At 37.1% G+C, this 6,000-nt stretch overlaps 1 long non-coding RNA gene across 1 annotated transcript in view; it reads right to left on the reverse strand.

Annotated features, from left to right (window-relative positions):
• LOC133658818 (uncharacterized) overlaps window positions 1-5,676 on the reverse strand; it is a 63,837-nt gene extending 58,161 nt beyond the window's left edge. Inside the window, exon 1 of the long non-coding RNA XR_009827535.1 lies at window positions 5,483-5,676. This is a non-coding gene — a long non-coding RNA (uncharacterized LOC133658818). The remainder of the gene's footprint in view (window positions 1-5,482) is intronic.
• Between the last annotated feature and the right edge of the window lie 324 nt (window positions 5,677-6,000).

The following is a 6,000-nucleotide window of genomic DNA, read 5'->3' on the forward strand; positions in this document are numbered from 1 at the left end:
CTCCTTCTGCGGCTGCCTCTGTCTCAGCACGCAGCATTGTCCCACCCACACAACCATCTGATTGGTACACACAAAGCGTTATACAAAGCGTTATCAGCCAATCAGCAGTGCGTATTCAGAGCGCATGTAGTCAGCGCTTCAGCGTGGAGCAGATAGGTGTTTAGCAGGTGAGCATCGGGCAGCGGACTCTCCCCAAATGATAATAAACACCTCCCAGTCAACTACTAGTAACATCACTATGAGCCCGTTGACCTTCTAGGAATATAAACTGGAGCTCAGCTCACTCGCAGTCCTGGCTTGAGGTGAAGGCTACCGGTAATTAGCTCTCAGTTCCAGCCACATCGACCCCTTCTGAGCGCCTATTTTCAGCTGCTGTGAATATTGTAAACATGAAAAGAACCAGAGCATGTAGACATGCTAACCTTTCTTCATTACAACTGTTAGACACTCACTGGAATGAGTAGAATTGGTTATTGTGTACTGTGTTGGACTGGATGTTTATTTTGCACATTTTAAAAGCAATACTTAATGTTTACAGTGCTCCAGAATATTTAGATTGGCACTTTTTTGTATTGGATGTTTATCTTTATTTTTGCACATTTTAGCAAATAAGCAACACTTTCACTTTTGTTGAAATGTTTACACTGTTGTTACAGAATATTTCGTTTTGCACTTTTTTGTATTGGATGTTTATCTTTATTTTTGCACATTTTAAAGCAAAATAAGCAATACTTTTACTTTTGAAATGTTTATACTATTGCAGAATATTAAGATTTGCACTGGATGTTTACTTTTATATTTGCACATTAAAAAGCAAATAAGCTACTTTTAATGTTGTTAAATGTTAAAAGTTTTAAATGTTTACATTGTTGCAGAATATTTTGTCATGTTGTGGTCAATGTTGACTGAGTGGCCATACTTCTTTTTTTTTGTAAATAAAAGCCATGCCTTTTGAAAAAACAGGCCTACATTTATTTTTTTATCTTCATTTTAAATAAAAAAATAATCGGTAAAAGGAAAAATAATCTATAGATTAATCGAAAAAATAATCTATAGATTAACCGATTAATCGAAAAAAAAATCTATAGATTAATCGATAGAAAAATAATCGTTAGCTGCAGCCTTAGAAACAGAGTGAACCATTTGAATGGGTCTGAATACTTTGCGTACCCACTGGAAGTGTTTACCAATAATAGTACCCAAACAGAGGTGTCCAAAGTTTAGCCCGCAGCTAATTTTTTAACAACAAGTTCTAAAATATTATTACAAAAAAAACATCAAAAAGTGGAATAAAAGAGCTCACTTGTGAAATGGAATGAGAACAAGTTGCAATGTGGACTTTAAGAACACAAACATTTTTCTATAAAACTCAAAAAATAATAATGAATCAAAATCAATGTTGTTATGAATATTTGACATATTGAAGGCTCTAATTACTTCACATCAAATATTACTTTCAAATACTTTTGAAGGAAAATATTGCATATTTACGTTTCGCATGACAAAAAGGCAGAAAAAAAACTAAAAAACTAAATTGAAATAAAAAAAGGCTAGTATGGCTAGACCAATGCATATATCTGAACTTTATCTAGAGATTTAAATGTTGAAAGTTAAAAAAAAAAAAAAAATGTATGAATGATTTTTAACACTTTTATGAGTGGGGCCTGAAAATTATAAAAAATTATTGTTATGAATTATTGACCTATTTCAGGCTCCAATTACCTCACATCAAATATTCCCCTCTGCAATTTTTGGGGGAGGAAATGTAGCATGAATAAGTTGTTTTTGCCATAAAAAACTGAGTTTTCTTTCACAAAAATGGCATAAAACATGAATACAAAAATAATAAAGTTGGTATCAACAGATAGATCTAAAGTTGATTTAGAAATGTAAGCGTTTTTTTAACATTTTTGTGAGGGGAGCTCTGAAAAATCGCTGCTTTGTGTTGATTTGAAATGACAAATATCAAAATGACCCCTGCGTGATTAGATTTAAACGTTTGGACACCCCAAAACCAGCTTTTTAGCAACTTATAACACGCTTAAAGGCCTACTGAAACCCACTACTACCGACCACGCAGTCTGATAGTTTATATATCAATGATGAAATCTTAACATTGCAACACATGCCAATACGGCCGGGTTAACTTATAAAGTGACATTTAAAACTTCCCGGGAAATATCCGGCTGAAACGTCGCGGTATGATGACGTATGCGCGTGACGAAGTCAGAGTAACAGAAGTTATGGTACCCGTAGAATCCTATAAAAAAAAGCTCTGTTTTCATTTCATAATTCCGCAGTATTCTGGACATCTTTTGCAATTTGTTTAATGAACAATGAAAGGCCTACTGAAACCTACTACTACCGACCACGCAGTCTGATAGTTTATATATCAATGATGAAATCTTAACATTGCAACACATGCCAATACGGCCGGGTTAACTTATAAAGTGACTTTTAAAACTTCCCGGGAAATATCCGGCTGAAACGTCGCGGTATGATGACGTATGCGCGTGACGAAGTCAGAGTAACGGAAGTTATGGTACCCGTAGAATCCTATACAAAAAGCTCTGTTTTCATTTCATAATTCCACAGTATTCTGGACATCTTTTGCAATTTGTTTAATGAACAATGAAGGCTGCAAAGAAGACAGTTGTAGGTGGGATCGGTGTATTAGCAGCGGACTACAGCAACACAACCAGGAGGACTTTGTTGGAGCGCTAGCCGCGCTAGCCGCGCTAGCCGCCGACCTCACCTTGACTTCCCACGTCTCCGGGCCGCCAAACGCATCGGGTGAAGTCCTTCGTCCTTCTGCCGATCGCTGGAACGCAGGTGAGCACGGGTGTTGATGAGTAGATGAGGGCTGGCTGGCGTAGGTGGAGAGCTAATGTTTTTAGCATAGCTCTGTGAGGTCCCGTTGCTAAGTTAGCTTCAATGGCGTCGTTAGCACAGCATTGTTAACCTTCGCCAGCCTGGAAAGCATTAACCGTGTATTTACATGTCCACGGTTTAATAGTATTGTTGATTTTCTATCCATCCTTCCAGTCAGGGGTTTATTTTTTTGTTTCTATATGCAGTTAAAGCACGATGCTATCACGTTAGCTCGTAGCTAAAGCATTTCGCCGATGTATTGTCGTGGAGATAAAAGGCACTGAATGTCCATTTCGCGTTCTCGACTCTCATTTTCAAGAAGATATAGTATCCGAGGTGGTTTAAAATACAAATCCGTGATCCACAATAAAAAAAGGAGAGTGTGGAATCCAATGAGCCAGCTTGTACCTAAGTTACGGTCAGAGCGAAAAAAGATACGTCCATCACTGTGTCTCAAGTCCTTCACTGTAACGTTCCTCATCTACGAATCTTTCATCCTCGCTCAAATTAATGGGGTAATCATCCCTTTCTCGGTCCGAATCTCTCTCGCTCCATTGTAAACAATGGGGAATTGTGAGGAATACTAGCTCCTGTGACATCACGCTACTTCCGGTACAGGCAAGGCTTTTTTTTTATCAGCGAGCAAAAGTTGCGAACTTTATCGTCGATTTTCTCTACTAAATCCTTTCAGCAAAAATATGGCAATATCGCGAAATGATCAAGTATGACACATAGAATGGATCTGCTATTCCTGTTTAAATAAAAAAAAATCATTTCAGTAGGCCTTTAATTGTCATGAAAACAGGCCAAACGGAAAACACTGCAAGGAAAAACTGTGGCAAGTTTCACCGTCGGATGGTAGGAAATTATGGAAGTAATGAAATCGCCTTTCTTTTTTAAATGTTTTAACTACAACATAGCTAGAGTGTGCATGAGTATGGTTTCCATCCATCTGTGGCACACAGGAGCCTCGCTCTCTGGGCTTCTCATCACTCCTGAGGAAGCAGACTGCTTCCATCTGTGATGTTTCCAAATACAGTACAATAAGGCAATGTCTCCATTTCCATGTCTTACAAAAGTCTACACCAGAGCAGACGGAGAGGCCGACCCATTACATGTCTTTAAAATACAAGGTGTTATTGCAACACCAGGGAGGGGAATAATAAGGTTATTGGTGGAAAGAGAAACCAGAAGGAAGTTCACACTCTTCTCTTTTATGTGTGGGTTATGAATTATTACCTCATATAGCGGCCACTGTTCAACACTGTATCTATTGATTTATATTACTTTTCCACCGTTACTTGAAAATAATATGACTCAAGTAGAAGTAAAAACTAATCATCAACATAATTACTTAAGTACTCTGTGAAAGAACCACTAAAGTAACTTCTGATTTGTTAAGTAGTTATTTTTTAATGGTTCTTGGACTACTGTGTGTAAAACATCAAATTATTTTACAATCTACTTCAACATGTTTTCTCGAGTTGGATGAAGAATTCCTGTGAACATTTCTACTGACACACATGACAGCATATATGTTATTTTTACTCGTTTAAAACTAATCATTGATACATTTTTTTGCTGCCTTGTTTGACATGTCACTTTTGACCGCCTGTGTCTTTTACAGTCCATTTTAAAATGATTTTACTCGTTTTAAATCCTTACGTGGTCTTGCCCCACCTTACCTCTCTGAGCTGCTCCACCTCTTTGCCCCCACCCGCTCCCTCAGGTCAGCTGATCCTGGGGGTACCCAAATCAAAGCGCAAACTCCCAAACTCTGGAACCATCTCCCTCTCAATGTGAGACAGGCCCCTTCTGAATGAATCAATTTAAGTGAACCCCGACTTAAACAAGTTGAAAAACTTATTGGGGTGTTACCATTTAGTGGTCAATTGTACGGAATATGTACTTCACTGTGCAACCTACTAATAAAAGTAAATCAATCAATCTGTGGGTACTTTTTAAGACCCTTCTTAAAACCCATTTTTATTCACTGGTTTTTAACCCAGCATGAGACTGTTTTTAACTTTTTGAAACTGCTTTTTATCTAACAAATTGTTCTTAGGGTAATTTGTATTTGGTTTTTCAATGTGTATTTTACTTCCGTTTTCAATTTTATTTTTTAGTCTGTCCTTTGCCTCTATTGCTTTGTGGCGTACAGCCCTTTGTTCTTCAACTGTGGTTGTTTTTAAAGGGCTTCGTAAATAAAGTTGGTATGGTATGGTACTTTTTACACTCCGTACGTTTTCATGCACTAAATGAGTCTGATTTGTCCAATAATTGAGTTTCTTCAATGTTCACAGCTCCATGTGAAGATGTAATTTCCTTGCTCTTATCTGTCATGTGAGTGATGGCCAGACGCAGTGTGTCTCTCCTACACTAGGGGGCAACTGTGCTCATTTCAGCTTGTATGTTAGATGTAAATATAGTAGAAGAAGATCATGCTACATGCTAATAAACTAGCGCCAGGACCTTTAAAGCTACGGATTTAAGAGACTTTCCATTGCTTGTTGATGTCGTTGGAAATGTTTTAATGTGTTTAAATGACACTTGTGGTTATTAGGATGAGCAGAGACGTACACAGAGATCGTTTTAGGAGGTTTCTACTTACCAGTTGTCTCAAACAGCCGGGATGCGCTGACGTCTTTAAAATGTCTTATTTGGGAACATTCTGACACTTATTAGACAAGTAAGTAGGTCTATTTTATACTTTTTAAAATACTGACCTATTTCAGCTTCCCGTAGCTGTACTTGGTGTTTGTTTAATTGGTGAAATGGAATCAACGGTCACTGCTGCCTACGTTGGATTGGCGGAACAGTGTCACATGACAGAGTCACGTGACAGTGTCTGCCGGAAGCAGGCTCGCTGACGTAAAAACACGTCTTTGCCTTAATCGATCATTATAAATGATTGTGATAAAAATAACGATCAAAATAATAAATAATTATAATTATACATATATATATTAATATATAAACATGTATATATGCATATATAAAACATAACATGCATATATAAAACATATATAATTATAAATGTTATAAAAATAAATGATGCTCAAAATGAAAATCAATGTAACGTTCTTCCTCTCAAAAATGCTCAAAAGTAAAAAGTATGTTACATTAAAA

Source organism: Entelurus aequoreus, linkage group LG10 (assembly GCF_033978785.1).
Source record: "Entelurus aequoreus isolate RoL-2023_Sb linkage group LG10, RoL_Eaeq_v1.1, whole genome shotgun sequence".
In the NCBI taxonomy this organism is placed as follows: Eukaryota; Metazoa; Chordata; class Actinopteri; order Syngnathiformes; family Syngnathidae; genus Entelurus; species Entelurus aequoreus.